This window comes from Lontra canadensis, unplaced genomic scaffold (assembly GCF_010015895.1).
Source record: "Lontra canadensis isolate GAN:19392208 unplaced genomic scaffold, GSC_riverotter_1.0 scaffold127, whole genome shotgun sequence".
NCBI classification, from domain to species: domain Eukaryota; kingdom Metazoa; phylum Chordata; class Mammalia; order Carnivora; family Mustelidae; genus Lontra; species Lontra canadensis.
This window is the reverse complement of record NW_022631121.1, coordinates 3,106,072-3,124,753: the sequence shown is the minus strand read 5'-3', so window position 1 is coordinate 3,124,753 and position 18,682 is coordinate 3,106,072. Positions and strand designations below refer to the sequence as shown.

General features: G+C 38.0%; 1 protein-coding gene across 1 annotated transcript in view; it reads right to left on the bottom strand.

Annotated features, from left to right (window-relative positions):
* LOC116857842 (melanoma-associated antigen B18-like) overlaps positions 1-18,682 on the bottom strand; it is a 251,411-nt gene that overhangs the window by 214,086 nt on the left and 18,643 nt on the right. The gene's annotated exons all lie outside the window — the stretch shown is intronic.

Here is an 18,682-nt window from a genome sequence, read left to right as displayed (position 1 = left end):
GCCTAGAGTATCCCAACACCATAAATTTGCAAATTGACTTAAACAATGAAAAAGAAGCCAATGTCCATGGTGTATTAAATATTTGTGTCTAACATGGTTGAAGTACAAATAGCATAATCTTTTTAGCCCAAATGTAAATTTACCTGAACCAGAACCAGACTAGAATTCACTCTGGAGGAACCAAAACAGATTTTTCTTTTTTTCTTTTCTTTTCTTTTGTTTCTTTCTTCTCGTTTTGGTTTTGCATTTGCTTATAGCATTTACTTTCCTGTCTTAAAGAGTAAAGATGCTGTTAAGTATAAGCATATGCCTCTTTGTTCTTAGGTTATTCAAATATTCTTAAATTAAACACAATCTGCTATCTTTTTTACATGTCTTGTTTTCATTTCCTATCATATAATCCCCTATGTTTACTTTTGATTTCCAGTCTTGGCCAATTAAATATCTTAGTATATATTTTCCAAGTGTTTTCTTGTTTTCTCCTTTTTACAACTGCCTTATTTAACTTTATCATATTCTTGACCCATTGGGATTCTAATACACAAAATACAGGCAACCCTCCCTAATAAAAGACAATGTTCGTTGTTGTTCAGAGAAAACTATCATTAAATGGGTATGAACCTTACTTACACTGTGTTCCGTTCTGGGAAGTGGTCACTGACTGAATTGGCTTTTCCTCACTGCTGGAATGCAAACTAGCGAGCCCTTTAAACTGAGATAGCCATATAAACATCAGTAGCAGATCACCTACCCTACTCCAGGTTCACATAAACCCATGTAACTGGAATGCGTACTCAGAAGGACAGAGTGGGTCTCATTTGCACTTCCTGTTACATGAAATCATTTTATTTTATTTATTAACATATATTATTAGCCCCAAGGGTACAGGTCCGTGAATCACCAGGTTTACACACTTCACAGAACTCACCATAGCACATACTCTCCCCAGTGTCCATAACCCAACCACTCTCTCCCTACCCCCCTACCCCCCACCAATGGCCCTCGGTTTGTTTTGTGAGATTAAGGGTCTCTTATGGTTTGTCTCCCTCCCGATCCCATCTTGTTTCATTTATACATGAAATCATTTTGTATCCTTTGACCTTTTTTTCTCTTTAGAAGAAAATCCCTTAAGAGTCTTTTTCTGAAACAACCCATCCTGCGAAATACCCGAAGCAATTTTCCTAAACCTTCATTCTTTCTTGATGATAATGGTGATGATAATGCTGATTTGGGGGCCATCTAGTCCCAAATAATATGTCCAAGCATATTATAGGATAGAGGTTGGTGTAAGATTTGATTAGTGTTTTCAGATTCGTCCTATTCTCTGAAAGCTGCTCCCTCTTGCCGTTAGCTTACTGAACCACAGTCACTAAAACACTGGAGCATTGATGCAAAAGTATCAGTTCTTCAGGAAGGCATATTTAATTAGCCAGGAATCACTAGCAGGTTTCTTAAATTCCCTGAACCTCAGTTTTCTTACCTTCTAAAATGAAAAATTTGAACAATACACTTTTTAAGATCTACTATGTACAGGATATATATATAATACACACATTATGTGCAACATTTAATATGTAGTACACATAATACAAAAACAAAAATAGAAAAATACACAGATATTATAAATATGGTATATAACATATTGTAATACATAATAAATATAGATGAAATAATACTAAATATATATATAACTATATAAATTTAATGGGAAGAGCTGCCATTATTTGAAAGCAAACATGTTTGTTGTTCTTTGATGACTGAGCTCATCTCTAACCCAGAACATTATTTACTTCATTCCCTAAGTCTTTTCCCATCACACGTATGAATCCCTATCAGACTGGTGCACCCAGCGGTCTCATTCCCTCTACTTCACTCCATCATAATTCTTCGGGTTTTCTCAGATCCCTTTCATCCTCACAAGCCCAGGTGCCTTTTCTCGTCAATCTCTTAGTCCAATCTGATTGCCCACACTGGGGTGAAGGGTTTCAGATTCTGAGTGCAAGAGGCAGGGATGAACTAAAATGGTATAGTGAAGAAAATCACTAATATTTGTCTGGATAAAACTGATCATTTAATAATATTATACCAATCTGTTTTTATTTTAACAAGTCTGTTTCTTTTTTTCCATCTTTGTTTGGATCAGGACCTAAGAAGGGCTACAAGCAGTACCAATAATATCTCATTCTATTTTAGAGAAGAGGTCGGGAAGTAACATGCCTTGCCACATACGATCCTGTGGCAATATCCACATTATCTGTCCAGTCCAGTCAGATCCATAAGCAATGCTACCAGGTTTGTCCTGGAACAAGTTATGGTTTGGTTATTTCTTGCTCTTTTCAGGGACTAGCAGACCCCAGTATTCTAGGATGTTCAAGCTTTTATTTCCTGGAGGATCAAGCACATTGTGAAACTGTGCCTTCCTGATTTCCAGAACTAACTGAAAGGATGTCTGTCCTAGGTCTTCACTGTTCAGGTCTCTCTAGATAAGCTGAATAATACTTTTTAGATAATAGGCTAATGATTACTCATTAATGTTCTGTCCATCCTACCAAGTGCTTACTTTTGAAAAATCTTCAATGACTACTGGATACTAAAAAAATCCAAGTATACAATCATGTGAAAATCATAGGTTTAGGTGAAGAACTGAGGGAAAATATTTGGGGCCCAAGAAAATTTTCAGAATCCCTCCTCCATATCCATGAAAAGCATGCTTAGGATTAAGATTAGCTTCAAGTGTTTTCTTCAAATAAAATGATCAATGAAGTATACCTATTAAAGATCGAGCTATAGAAGACTGAACAATTATATATGTAAAATTTCTGCAGTATGAATATGTGTGTACATTTCCATTCAGACAGAATGTTTATCTGTGTCTTAGGACTCTAAAAGCTTTCATGTTTCTATTTCTCTGTTCAATAAACAAAATAAAGGTCAGTGCAACAAGATACCAGAAGGCAATATTTGTTCTTTGACAAATTTTGCAATCACAAAACCCCTAGTTCATTTTCCCCCCTATCCTTTTCTGGTACCTATTCTTCATTCATTCATTCATTCATTTTTTTTTTTTTGAAGATTTTATTTATTTATTTGACAGAGAGAGAGATCACAAATAGGCAGAGAGGCAGGCAGAGGGGGAGGGGGAAGCAGGCTCCCCACCAAGCAGAGAGCCCGATGCGGGGCTCGATCCCAGGAACCCGAGATCATTACCTGAGCCGAAGGCAGAGGCTTAACCCACTGAGCCACCCAGGTGCCCCTCATTTTTATTTTTTAAGATTTTTTTTAACTTTATTCATTTGAGATAAAGTGAGAGAGATAGCATAAGCAGCGTAGAGGCACAGAGGGAGAGGGAGAAACAGGCTCCCCACTGAGCAGGGAGCTCAGCTCCAGGCTGGATCCCAGGACTGCGAGATCACAACCTGAGACAAAGGCAGACACTCGACTAAGCCACCCAGGCTCCTTTACATTTAGACTAGTCATCAGTGGTTGAAACCAAACATCAAGTCAGCCTTGCTTCAGTTTTCTACCCTGGAAAAAGCTATTTAAAGTGCTTGAAAAGGGACACCTGGGGGGCTCAGTGGGTTGAAGCCTCTGCCTTCGGCTCAGGTCATGATCCCAGAGTCCTGGGATCAAGCCCCGCATCGCATTGGGCTCTCTGCTCGGCAGGGAGCCTGCTTCCTCCTCTATCTCTCTGCCTGCCTCTCTGCCTGCTTGTGATCTCTGTCTGTCAAATAAATAAACAAAAATCTTAAAAAAAAAAAAAAAGTGCTTGACGAGTTTGTGAAGAAAAGACCGGGAAAAATAGAGGACAAACCATATACGATTTAGAGGAAGAGTAGCTATAACTAAGAGAGATATTTGCACATCTTGACATTTAATGAATATGTAATGTCTCATGCAAATGAACACACAATTTTTTTCACTGATTCAGTAACTCTGGTACTCTGAATCGAATACCATTAGCACTTGGTTTAAACAGAAATATTTTGAGTGATTCAATAACAATTCAGCTACTTGAATATATTATGCAGAAAGCAGAGGAATTGGTATAATATATCAACACCCATAAGTTAACAATACACATATCAATTTCTTCAGCAGATTATGATATGATGATTCTGGCAATGCAGAATAATCTCAATGTAAGACACTCAAATTGGATTCTTCCCTCCATTATTGTTTTCTAATATCATTTAAATGATACTTCATTATTCTTCTTCCAGTCCCATTAATGCTTCCTCTTCAACTATGTCAAGGTATCAAAGACTTCCAAAGACCAAAATATAACTTGATTCTTGCTGCTTCCACTCACAACAATAAAACCTGCTGTACATTAAATCAGACTTAGTTTGACCAACTCTCCAGATTTGCCTAAGACTGAGGAGTTTCCCAAGACACAGAACTTGCAGTGCTCAAAGTGAGAGGCATACCCGGACAAGGAGGTCATCCTAAGTCCTCATCCATGTAATTGCTGAAATTAACACCTAGGAGTGAACCTTGATTTCTCCTTTCCCCTAATTCTTCAGATCTAAATGGTCAGTAAACCTTGAAGCCTCTATAATGAAAACATCCCCTGGACTCACTCCTTTTTACTTCTCATGGGTAGTCATAACAAGCCAAACCAATACCTGCGCTCACTGGGAGAAACGCAAGGTCCAATGAAGTGCTCCCTAGCCGATGTTGCCCATTTAGAGAAGTGCCTACCCATGAATAAAAGTCATGCAGAATCTTGTTTCCACCTACTTCTCCAACCTCATCTCCAACTACTCTTGAACCCGCCATTAAGATCCAACCACTGGTTGGGTTTCTTCTCCTCAACATGTCAAGCTTAATCCTGCCCAGAGGTCTATGTTCTCATTGTTTGCAGTGATTTTTCTCTCCTTTTTTTCTGCAACTTGCCAGGTATTCTAAGGTTATGTATCATCTCTGCAAAGAGCCTTCCTTGACCACCCAATCTAAAATTCCATTCGGTGACTTTCACTCACAGCACCATGATCTAATTCTCTGCATAACAAGTAGTACTTACTATATCTCATAATTTGTACTTTTATTTTATTGTTTGTACTTTATTTTGTATTCTAAAGTTAAATATTTAAAATTAATACAACTATGCACACAATAATAATATAAGCATTTAAAATATATATAAGGAAGCACTTTTTAAATAATTTTTTTAAAGTAATCTCTAAGCCCAACCTGGGGATTGAACTCATGACCCCAAGATCAAGAGTCACATGCTTTTTGAACTGAGCCAACCAGGCACCTATAGGCAAGAAATACTTAACATAAAAACTAATATGGATCTTTAGGTGGTAAAATCCCAGGTTACTTGTATTTTCTTATGTTTTTTTTTTTTTTTTTTTTAAATCTTCCTTGTTTTGTTTTTTCTTTTTCTACTGCGGGGCTTGAATTTATGACCCTGAGATCAAGGGTCGGACCTGAGCTCACCCAGGTGCCCCTTCCCTATTTTTTTTTTTTTAAGATTTTATTTTTAAGTAATCTCCATACCCAACCTCAGGCTCAAATTCACAACCCCAATATTAAGAGTCACATGCTCTACTGACAGAACCACCCAGGACCCCTTCCATATTTTTATTATACCCTCTGCTTTCATAATTTTAGAAGCAAACAAAATCAAAAACAAGTTTCTCATAAAAGGGTTCCATCTCAGGCCTAGCCTCTGCTTTGGAAGCTTTGCTGCCTTACCCATCATGGTTTAGAAGGCCATACTCTCTGCTCCTTTTGTTTTCCTTGTATGCCTCTATCATAGCACCTCCTGTATTGTTTACAATTTTTCTTTTCTCTTGGTCTCACCCTACAGATTCTGAACACCACTAAGGAACAAAGCGTAAAGTCTGTCTTTGAGGTTATATTCCTGATATCTATTCGTAAAATAAACTTGTTCTGCCTTCAAAAATTTCTGTTCACACTTATACTACACTGTTCTCCAATCAAAATGCCAAAAAAGTTTCACACTTCAAATTCCTATCTACATGTTTGGTTGTACAGTTTTTCTCAAAATATGAATATCAACATACATCAATAAATTCTCTGTGCGGCTTACTTATAACTGTTCAACCTACCAATCCACTCTTCTCTTACATTAGTATGGTTATACACAGCAAACTGCTTGAGACAATCTGGATTCTCTACATTTTGTCTATACAGAAATACATCCTAATGAGACTGATTATGTGTTTCAAAATCTGTCCTCTTTAATATTGATGGTGTCTTATTATGACCACTGAAGTGAATGACTTCAAATGACATTTACAAATCATTTCTGACAAATGGCTTAACATGCAAAAAGAATATTACACAGGTCTTAGGCTTCAAAATAGCTTTTGATGATGCACTAGAGAGTATTTTGGATTTAGTGTCATCATTAGGATTACATGAGTCTCACAGACTCTTAAAATGCATTAGTTTCGTAAGAGTTAAAGGTACAAAGAAAAGGAGGATGTTTAGGGAATGATTTCAAGCCATAAAACATCCAGATACAAAACAGGTCAAGACTGGGTTAATCAGCATCGTTGTTAGGATGGAGTCTAGCTAGTAGTGGAAAAATCAAAATGAAATAAAAGGCAACACATACATTCACAAGGAGTTTGATCTATAGAAGAATAAAAATAGTTTCAAGGATTCTATTAACACAAACAACAAAACCCAAGTTGGTTGCTAACACCCAAAATTCATCTGAAAGATCAAAGCTTTTAATTCCATATTAAGAGATAAAGCTCTCTGGTCCCAAAGATTTTTACAAGTTGATATAAATTCACACTAAGATCACAATAACTGATATTTAGTCTTTCTTGTGAATTTATTTTTAAATATCCAATGGGTTCCTTAGACTTTTTTAAAGTGATGTAAGTCCAGTGAAGAATCTTTAGAAAAAAAAGAAAGAAAATTATTTCTAATCCTATCACACAGTATTAAAATCTTTAAATCTTAGCACATATACTTCTGGAATTAATATGTCTTTCTGTTTCTGAATTTGTGTCTCTCCTTACTGAGCATTCGTAGGAAGTAACACAAAAACTTGTGAAAATCTAGTAATTGTGGACAGATATAAGTCTATCACAAGACAATACTGTAAGTCCTATGATTGTTATGTAAATCATTTACCACCGACTTTGACATTTAGGAAATGCCAAAAAATATTAGCAGTTCTAATTATACCACTCCAATTTGTACCAAGTGCCATGGATTTAAAAGAGAGGTGGCTAACCAGTCTTTTCTGGAAAAATTAGGTAAGGGAGATGTATGTATTTGGAGTTTACAAATGAGCAGGAGGTTTCCAGGTGAAGAGTGGAATGGCACAGTCAGTAAAGTGTCCAACTGTTGATTTCGGCTCAGGCCCTGATCTCAGAGTCATGAGCTGGAGCCCTGTGTGGGATTCTATACTCAGTACAGAGTCTGCTTAGGACTTTTTCTCCCTCCGCCCCTACCTCCACACCAAAACAAATAAATACATCTTAAAAAAAAAAAAAAGGCAACAGCATTATGAAATGTAGAAAGCTGGGGAGAAGTTAGAGCATAGAGTTTTGGGGGGGAAAGGGTAGGAAAGAGGGTTACAGATACAGATAGGAGGAAATTACTATGAAGAAATATGTGTTTCTATGTGAAACTGAGCAGCGTGTGTTTATTTACCAGGAAACTGAGAAGCGTTTGAAGACAAGAATGGAAGTTTCTAGCTGATTAATCGATTTGACAGAAGTCCCCTACATAAGGGGACTCAATGTTAAGAAGACAAGATAGGTTCCTTAAAATACCTATAAAAAGTATCGCTTTTGAGATGACTTTGAATTTTCTTTTCGTTAAGATTATATTTATCATGCTTTATATTATCAAACCATTTCTTTCTCATTTCATTTTGTGCTTGATTTGTTTTTCCTTCTATAAAACCATGACAACAATATTTTTTCAAATCAAGCATGTATTTAAGGCATTAACTAAAATCATCTTTTAAGACAATACAAAATGTTTTATCATTTAGCAGTAAAAAAAAAAAAAAAGGCTGAGAAAAATGCTAATAGTTTTCTGTGTGCCAACAAGCTAAGTAAAAAAATGGCTGGCAACAAAATAAAAATGAAGCCTTTTGAAATCATCCACTCTATGCAATTTTAATTACCATAATAAAATGACTCTAATTTAACATTTAAGGAAGCTAGCTTTAAATGGTGTGTGTGTGTGTGTGTGTGTGTGTGTGCACGCGTGCGTGCGTTGTCACCAAAGTAGTTTTGGTTTTTACAGGTCTAGGAAGGATGACTATTCTGCATGAGAAGTCACTCAAGATCTAGTATTAGACCTTAATTTGCCATACTACTGTTTAGAACTTTGAATGAAAGTAAATATGAGATATAAATGACATTTCCTTTATCTCTACATGAGGTTTATTTATTTTTTTGAGAGAGCGTGTGAGAGTGAGCGGGAGTGGGACATAGGGGCTGCAAGGGAGAGGGAGAGAGAGAATCTTAAGCAGGCTCCATGCCCAGCACAGAGCCCGATGCAAGGCTTGATCTCAGGACCCTGAGATCATGACCTGAGTCAAAATCAAGAGTCAGACCCTTAACCAAATGAGCCACTCAGGCACCCCTCCATGTGAAGTTTACTCTTACTTGCAAAATAGCAATTGTGCTTACCTCTGAGGGGAATCAACGGTATTATTTTAGAACAAATGTAGGGAATGCTGAAATTTATCCTGGTGTTGGCTTGAAAACATGGTAAAAACACCAAGGCAATAAAGACCTCAAGGATTAAGGCAACAGGTGAAATTAAGAACTCAGGGGACGTGTTTAATAGGACATTACATACAGATGATTTTTAAAAGTTTAGCAAAATGGAAGACAGATTAACGAGGAAAAATACACGTTGAAACATGGAGAGATAAGAGGTAGAAAATAAAGACACAATCATAAGATATATGAGACATAGTGAGAAAGCTGAATATACAAGCAATTGAAATCTCAGAAAGAAGAGAAAGAATGGGATAAAAGCAATATTTGAAGAAATAATGACTAAGAATTTCCCCAAATTCATGAAAGACATTAAGTTACAAATTCAAGAAATACCCCAAACACCAAGCAGGAAAAACATAAAGGAAATCACTCTTAGTAAAACTGTCAAAAATAATAAAATCATAAAAGCAACAAAAGGGACAAAGACTCACTGCCTTTAAAGGAGCAAAATTATGACTGACAATAATTGTTTCAAAATTAGCAGTCAAAATGAGAGATGATAGAATGAGTCTTCAACATATGAAAACAAAAACTACAAGCAGAGAATTTTATGCCTAGAAAAAAAAAGTCCTCTATGGGGCACCTGGGTGGTTCAATGGGCTAAGCTTCTGCCTTCGGCTCAGGTCATGATTTCAGAGTCCTGGGATCAAGCCCTTCGGCATCGGGCTCTCTGCTCAGCAGGGAGTCGTCTTCCTCCTCAATCTCTGCCTGCCTCGCTGCCTACTTGTGATTGCTGTCAAATAAATAAATAAAATCTAAAAAGAAAAAGTTAAAAAAATAAATAAAAATTTTTTAAAAGTCCTCTAAATAGGAAGAGAAAAACACTTTCAGAGAAACAAAAATTGAGAACCACCTCTAGCTGATATCTAACAATAAAAATACTGAAGTTCTGAGATCAAAACAAACCCATACATAAGTACAAAGAAATAATGAACAACAACAACAACAACAAAAATCAAGTGACTATAAATGATCGTCGGCTGTTGAAAAATAAAAGTGTTGTGGGGTACAGTCTAAAATACATACATGCATTTTAAAAATACGTAACAATGGCAACAAAGTATGAGAGGTTAGTGAAGGGATTGAACTATTTTCAGGTCTGTCACTCTGGAAGTGAATAAAGTACTATATATCATAGATACTAATGAGTCAATGATTGATATTGTAATCACTAAAATTAATACGATGTATACGCTGATAAAGGGGAAACAGGCTGTATTAAAAAAAAACAAAAAAACTATACCAAAGAAGGTAAGAAAGAAGAAAAGAATGAAGAAAAAGTGGAAGAAGTTAGAAAACATATAGTTTGAGAGTTGGTTCAAGCCCAAATATATTAGTAATAACATTAGTAACAAAAAAACATTAATTACATTAGTTGAATATGGACTGGGTTGCAGTAGAGCAAGTCTGGAATCAAACTGTCCTTGTTTATGAGAGAGATAATGAACACCACACTGTCAGAAAATACTAAGGAAGAGACAGTTCTGAGACACAAAGAAATTAGGCAAATGACAATCTGCATGGCTGGTTGGGTAAAGGACATTAGGAACATAAAGTAGATAGGGTATGTTTAAACCACTCTAAGGGGCACCTGGGTGGCTCAGTCAGTTAATAACCCATCCGCCTTCAGTCAGGTCATGATCTCAGGGTCCTGGAACAGGGCTCTATGCTCAACAGGGAGTCCACTTCTCCCTCTCCCTCTGCCCTTCCCCCTGCTTCCCACTTGTGCTCTCTGCTCTCTCTCTCTAATAAATAAAATTTTAAAAAATAATAAAAGAAAAAAAAATAAACCACTCAAAGATTTTGTATTAGTTTGCTTGGGCTACACTAATAGAGTGCCGTAGAATGGGTGGCTTAAACCACTGACATTTACTGTCTCACAGTTATAGAAACTGGGAGCTAAAGGGAAGGTATCAGGAACACCGGTTGGTTCTGAGGGCTGTTGAGGGAAAATCTGTTCTAGGCCCCTTTCCCTGGTTTGGAGACGGCCATCTTCTGTGTGTGTCTCCACATCATCTTCCCTCTGAGAGTGTCTGTGTCCAAATTTCCTCTTCGCAGAAGGGTGCCCATATATTTGACTAGGGCTGGTCCTAAGATCCTCATTTTAACTTACTTATCTTTGTAAAGACCTTATCTCCAAGGAAGGTCATGTTGTGAGGCCCTGCAGGCACTGGCTTCAACACAGGAGTTTGTAGGCAGACACAATTCAATCCGTAACACAATGTTTATCATCAGTGTAATGGCTTGAAAATAAAATCTGTTTGAAACCCTCAACAAGCCTATAGAAAATGTAAGTAGAGATCTAAAAATGTGAGTAGAGATACCTAATTCCTACGGTACTTGGGGGTGAGCAGAATCTACCATCACCAGCGGTGAATCAGGGTAAGGACTTTTATTTGTGTTCAAACCTGGATTCCATGCAAAGAAGAGATTTCAAAACCTTGTAGAGGATCAGTGCAGAAGCCACTGATAGAACTAAAGTGTTAGTGGGATATCAGTTACTATTTCCAAAGAACATAAGATCTGAATTGGTTCAGTTGTTGAAAGAAAGGATATTCACTGCTCCCTTCCCCATGCCCTGAACACCCCTCAAACCCACCTCAAAAATGCTGACTGGATTTCTACAAATCTTTCCAGACACCCTGCTGTTTGAAACATTTTAATGACACAGTCATTGGACACATGCTGACATACAGTGTTATTTTTTCAAACATTTTATGGAGGTTAAATAAACATTCCAATACCTATGATTCCATGTTCATTTTTACACAATACCATAGCAAGTTACACTTTTCTCCAAAGTGGGCTGTGTACAACCCAAAAGATTTGCAAGATATTCAATTTGTGTGGAGTGGGAAAAGGCCGTTTGTATTTCTATGTATTTTAATTCTGAAACAATCTCACCTTTTAAAAATGGATGTGACCTGATAAGATTTCTAAAATGCAACAATAGAGTGGAGATACTACAAATAATTCAAGCACAAAAGAAGAGTAAGAGGCGATAGTCCTCACCTCCAGCAAGGGTTTCTCAGCTAAGTCAGGGAGGAAAAACAGTGTCAACCTAATTTTTTCTGACCAGAGTTTAAACAAGTGTAAATAATAGAGAAGACTATTAGAAGAATGAGTTTACGCTCGTTGTTTAGAGTGAATTCGGATCTAATGTTGAAAGCCATAAAAAATTCTTTTTATAAATTTTTAGAAGATTTTATTTATTTATTTGACAGACAGAGATCACAAGTAGGCAGAGAGGCAGGCAGAGAGAGAGGAAGAAGCAGGCTCCCTGCCGAGCAGAGAGCCGGATGTGGGACTCGATCCCAGGACCCTGGGATCATGACCTGAGCCGAAGGCAGAGACTTTAACCCACCGAGCCACTCAGGCGCCCCAAAAGTCATAAAAAATTCGAAGAGGAGCGCCTGGGTGGCTCAGTCTGTTAAGTGCCTGACTCTCGATTTCTGCTTAGGTCATGATCTCAGGGTGGTGAGATGGAGTCCTGCTGCTGGGCTCCACACTGGGTGTGGAGCTGGCTTAAGATATTCTCTGTACCCCTCCGTCTGCCCCTCCCCACTCACTCCTACTTGCACTAGTGCTGTCTCTCACAAAAAAAAAAAAAAAAAAGAGTGAAGATAGTAGACTACAAAGCAACCAAAACATAAAAAAAGATGTTTATAATTGGAAAGAAAAAGCTTTTATGTACATTAATGACAAATAAAATTATTTAAGATAATGTTAAGTTGATAATTACCTTCTTTTTCATTTCTGTTTTGGTGTTTTTCTGAAGATGCATATATTGTTACATTACCATTTCTATATAAAATATAAATAAATAGCTATACGTATACTGAGGTGCTCTAAAATGTTCCACTAGCATCAGGGTTTAAGAAAACAGTTGGGAGACTTAAACTCTACATATGCTTTCCTTGTATTTGGAAGTAGATATATCAAGGGAATTTCCAACTGGGATTGCTCTTTAAAAAAAAAATCACTTACTTTGACAAAGTGAAACTAGGCAGTATATATTAATGGGTTTTTAACTTTCACGCTAATTTAAGAAACAAATTCTCTACACATAAAACTAGCTCATTGAATGGATGTAGGACTCAGTAGGGCTTAAAATAAATAACATAGTTGAATTTACTTTTCATATATTCAACAATATTTACTGAATGTTTGTTACATGTCAGGGATTGTTTAGACTGTTTGGAGAACAGTGAATAGGAGGGATATAGTCCCCGTCCTCCTGGAGTTCATGTGCTAGAGGGAATATCCGAAAAATAAATAAATATGCATTCTGTCTGATGTGAAATAGAAATGAAATGAAATAGAAATGAGGGTGCAGTTGCCAGACAATGCCGGTGAAGGTAAGTGGTACCTCATAGAAGATGATAGAAAAACCCCTCACTGAGGAGACCGGAGTCCGACAGGGACCTGAAGGAAGTGTGGTAGAAAGCTCAGGGGATATCCAGACATTCCAGGCCTAGAGAAACCAGGTACAACACCCTGTGCTAGACCTGTTCAAATGGGAGCCAGCACACCAGTGCTAGGACTGGAGGGAGTGAGGGTAGTAGTAGGAGGCCCAGTAACAGAGAGAAGACTAGACCACAGGTACCACCTAGGCCACTGTAAGCCATTTGTATTAGCTCAGAATGAGATGGAAAAGCTAATGGGGGGTTTAAAAGAAAATGAGTGACAGAACTGAAAAAGTCTGACCGGTTTTGAAAGTATTAGAAAACAAAGAGGGCATCATATGTAATCCCTGATGATCGGATATTTTGGTACTTGATATTATGATAACGTCGCTCATCGTGATTTCTTTTCTTTTTTTTTTAAGATTTTATTTATTTATTTGACAGAGAGAGGGATCACAAGTAGGCAGAGAGTCAGGCGGAGAGAGAGAGAAGCAGGCTCCCCGCTGAGCAAAGAGCCCGACGCAGGGCTCGATCCCAGGACACTGAGATCATGACCCGAGCCCAAGGCAGCGGCCCAATCCACTGAGCCACCCAGGCGCCCTGTGATTTCTTAAATATAAATCAATTTCCAAAGAGCTAGTGATGATGAACCATGTGAAGAAGTCCAATGCTATGGGTCAGGCTAACAAAACATGGACCCTCACTTTCGATGAACTTAAAATTTATACTTGGGGATTTAAAAGCCAAATACATGAGTATTTCTCTAAATCCACTTTTTAAAAAAAGGATTTTATTTATTTATTTGAGGGGGGCAGAGAGAGAGACAGCGAGCACAAGCTGGGGAAGAGGGAGAGGGAGAAGCAGACTCCCCGCTGAACAGGGAGCCCAATGACATGCGGCTCGATCCCAGGACCCCGGGATCATGACCTGAGCCGAAAGCAGATGTTTAACCGACTGAGCCACCCAAGTGCCCCTAAATCCACTTTTATTAAAATGAAAAATATTAAGATTCTTGTAAGGGTATACTGAAACCGGTATCAAATGTTTGGTATGTTTACAAAGCTACACATTTGGAGGAGAGATAGAGAACTGTGCTCTGGCTTTGCCTGAGGAGGGGTCTTGAAAATAGTGAGGAATAAGCAGTGAAAGAATTCCAGGCAGAGACAAAGATAAAAATGCAAGGAAACTTTCGGAATTTCTAGGTACATTTTCTTCCATCTAAAGCATAAATTCCACATGAATATTGAAATATTTCATTAGTGTGATTATTAATTATTGGCTGATTATATTCCTTTGCAAGTATATTATCCAGCTTGTGTCTCCTGACATAGCAATACGTTTTTATTTTTAATTATGCTACTGACATAAAAAAAAAATCAGAAGGCAAAGAGAGCAGATGTGTATTCCATGGGATTTAAAGATTAATCTATCCTCTACTGCACCCACTCAGTCTCAGGCAGGAAAAAGCACTTGTTAATGAGTCAGATGATTACTGGCATTAGGTTTATTTAGAGGAATTCCATGTGTGAGGGTGGGCTTGGAATGAGTACACCCAGAAATGGAAATGTGGATGCCCCCCCAACCCCCCTTCAGCATTATTCAAATGAAGTCATGCTGACACCGCTTTGCCCAGGTCAAGTTTATCAGATGTTACTGTTCCAAACCGAAGCTTCCATCTAGATGCTCTCCTAACAGGCACTCATCTTTTAGGTGCTGTTTGGCTGCCCACATGGCAGAGGTAGATGCTATAAAAAGCTGAAACTGAAATAAAGCCATGTACTTGGAAAGTCGATGACAAGAATTCTACTGCCATCAAGAGCATCTTTCCCTCATAGCAGGTCAAATGAGGCTTTAATTCCATTTGTGAAACGCCAGATCTCTGGTGGAGAAATGGCTTTACCGGCTTCCCAAAGCACTCTCAAACACTCTCCTTTCTCTGAGGTGAAATTTCTTTCCCAGTAACTACTTGATTTTAGACATAAACTGAACAATTTACTACGGTGATCAATGCTATTAATCACTCATTTGCTGTGAGTGTTGGAGGTTACACACACACTACGCATTTGCCACGGAAAGAAAGAGAACCTTTCTTCTTTTGTTTTCAAATTGTAATATCTGCTCGATTACTTTGTTTTGGCGAAACACCTGGCACACGTTAATGAGTATATTGGCAGATATGTTTACATGTTTCTGATTTTGCATTTTTTAAACTACATTTTCAAATGCTATTTTAATTTGTCTTTCCTCCAAGCGGCTGGCCTGTCTTACTTTAGGAAATGTGTGGATTTCAAGAAATGTTTGAGATACGTGGTCATCTGAAAGGGATTTCCACGTTCCATCTCTCTCAGCATTTAATTATAGCCAATCTTAGGTAATCCTCACTCTCGAATAGATGCGGTGAAAAAACCATTAACCTTCCCGAACGACTCAATCACAGCCCCACACAAAAGCTTTCCTGGGGCACTGAATCCTTCGAGATCTATCACTGAGCTCATAGCACAGTTATTCCCTGCTTCATACTGGTAGGGGATTCTGAGCATATTTATAGATATTGACATTTGTCTGAGGGTGTAGATTATTTAAGCTTTTTGAGGTTACAGAGTCTCTATCTCATAATTGTGCAAATGGTCACATCTATTAACAAACAAAAGAGTAATTTACAGGATCTTTGTTGTCAAAACAGATTAAGAACCTACAGACACGGGGTGCCTGGGTGGCTCAGTGGGTTAAAGCCTCTGCCTTTGGCTCCCGTCATGACCCTAGGGTCCTGGGATGGAGCCCCGCATCCGGCTCTCTGCTCAGAGGGAAGCCTGCTTCCTCCTCCTTCTCTCTCTGCCTGCCTCTCTGCCCACTTGTGATCTCTGTTCTGCCTGCCTCTCTGCCCACTTGTGATCTCTGTCAAGTAAATAAATAAAATCTTTAAACAACAACAACAAAACACCTACGGACTCTAGCGACAAGGATGAACACTGGAATCCGGACACCCGAGTCCAAACCTTGTTTGTTCTTAGGAAGGTTAACCAACTCTCCATTTTCCTTTCTTTTTCTTTTTTTCTCTGTAATCTTTAAAGCAGTGAGTGCCCTTAACTTCTATTTCATTTCATAGCTGTTGAGAGAATTAAATAACCGCCTGTCACATATTTGGTACACAGTCCCTAAAACTAATTAACTGGTGGTTTGGGCTGTAACTTCGCCAAGATTATTGAAATCTATCATGTGGTTACAAGAGACAAGGAAAGAGAAATACTGAGTATTAGATAATATCTAGGATCTGGGAAAATAATTATCTTTACAGGCAGAGAATCAATATTGTATCCACTCCATCTTTCCACCCTCAATGCTTGCACGTGGACCCCAATGGCCTCCATACCGCCAGAAGGCAGGAGGCTCCCATTTAACCGCAACACTAGGATCTTGAAATGATAAGTGAAATTGGAATCTGGGTGGGGGAAAGAAAGCTTTTTAGGCAAAGATCTGCAGCCGGATAGTATGAGAGCCAAGAGATTAAGACTGCAAAAGAAGAACACTACGACAAAAACGGAATAATGATTCTGGGATTTGGGCTTTAGTGATCTGTAGAGCCTCTGGAAGAGACAAGGCAGTACACAGTGGACAGAGGTATCAGAACTCAGGAATGAATTCCAGGTTAGGCAAACACATTAGGATTTTGACAGCATTTAGAAATTAGTAGAAGCCATGTGTATGGGTGAGATTTCTCTGGAAGAATATGGGAGATGAATACGTAGGACCTAGGCCATGTGAAAAGATAGAACTTTACCTTAGGGGCATTTACATTTAAGCATACTCATAGGAAGAGAAAGTCACATTGGGAAATAAAATAATCGGCAGAAAGATGCAAACAAAATGAAGAAGAGTAGTCTTATAGAAATCTGGGAAAGAAAATTCTAGGAGGATATAGCAGAAAAACAGCTATTGGATTTAGTGATTTGTTGCTTATTTTCTAAGAAAGGTGAGAACTAAAGTCACATTTCTTTCGGTGATGAGTAAATTAGTAAAGTGAGAAACCATGAAAATGGGAGGTATAGCTCATTAGGAAGCTTGACTGAGAGGGAAGGACAGAAGGTCACATGTCCTCTAGCCTTGCTGTTTCCTGAATATGTCCGAAGGAGAGGAAACATTCAGGAGAGAGAAATGAGGACAAGAGAGCAGGTATGAGGGGAATGGAGATGTTTCCTCAACAGAAGGAATGGACTAAATGTAATATGTAGTGTGATTCCCTTAACTTCCAAGAAAGAACAAAGAAAATCTCCCCTTAATGCAGACTGTAAAACTGTCAGTGAGATACAACATAGCATTCGGTCATCTGCCAGAAGTCACACTCCATCAAGTGTGGAGTATACGAGAAATCCATGGCTTTCAGTGCCAATAATTCCATTACTGATAATCAAAGAGAAAACTGAATCTCCACTGGAGAATCAGGAGTGACGTGGATGCGATAAAAGCTGGGGGAAAGGGACTGGATCACATGGGAATTACCAAGTGAAATTAAGGCGATGTACTGAGCCTGAAATGGGCTACAGACGGCAAGAGAGCAGCTTCTAGAAAAAGGTAAAATCCGCCATGATGCATTGGCTGGAGATTACACCCATAGGTACATATCAAGAGATAAACGATATCTGATAAAGTAAAAGCTCAAAATCTGTTCAATTTATGATACTAAGGGCAAGAAAGTGGACTCTATGAATCCAGAACAGAACACGGTGTCTGGAAGCAGGTAATTTTATCTGAGAATGGAGAACCTCCCAACAGGTATTTTGCAACTTTGTTTTCAAGGACCATGATCTTCAAACTAAAAAGAATAAAACAAACATGGTCCAGAGATCTCTGAAGTCCATGAAAGAAAGGTGACAAAATAAGAGGAAACAATTTCAACCCTCAAAGGATACATCAACAATCCCCAGACCACAGAAAGAACTAGCAACTCCCGCAAATGTAATTTTTGAGACTGTTTTTTTAAAAGAAAAGAAAGAAAGAAAGAAAAATGGGAAAGGTGCCAGGAAACATGACAAAAATAAATCACTTTAATTTACAGAAGAAGGGGAGGTTCTAGAATCTAGGAACCATGATGCTAAAGGCAAAAATGTTAGGATATATCATAATATCGGTAATTCGTACATCTGAGAGATCAAAGAAAGAAAAAGTGTTCATACACAGCTTGTGGGGATATATATAAAGGCTCTTTGGAAGAGGTAACTTTTGAAGACTGGCGACATTTTAACAGATGGAGATGAGGAAGGGCGGAGCAGGGGCAGTGGGTAAATCAAATCAGACAATGCTAGTAGCTTTGCAGAGAAAGAAGCAGGACTGTAACTGCCATGTTTGGGGAAAGAAACATGGTATAAATATAGTGGAATAGAAAGTAAATCTGGAGCTAGAAAACAGTAAATGGGTATATTATGCTTTTGCTGCTAACAACAGTGTTATCAAAATACAGGTTGGTTTGAATGGAAAGCCAAAGAATATTTCATAGTGATATATATATATATATATATATATATATATATATATATATATATATAT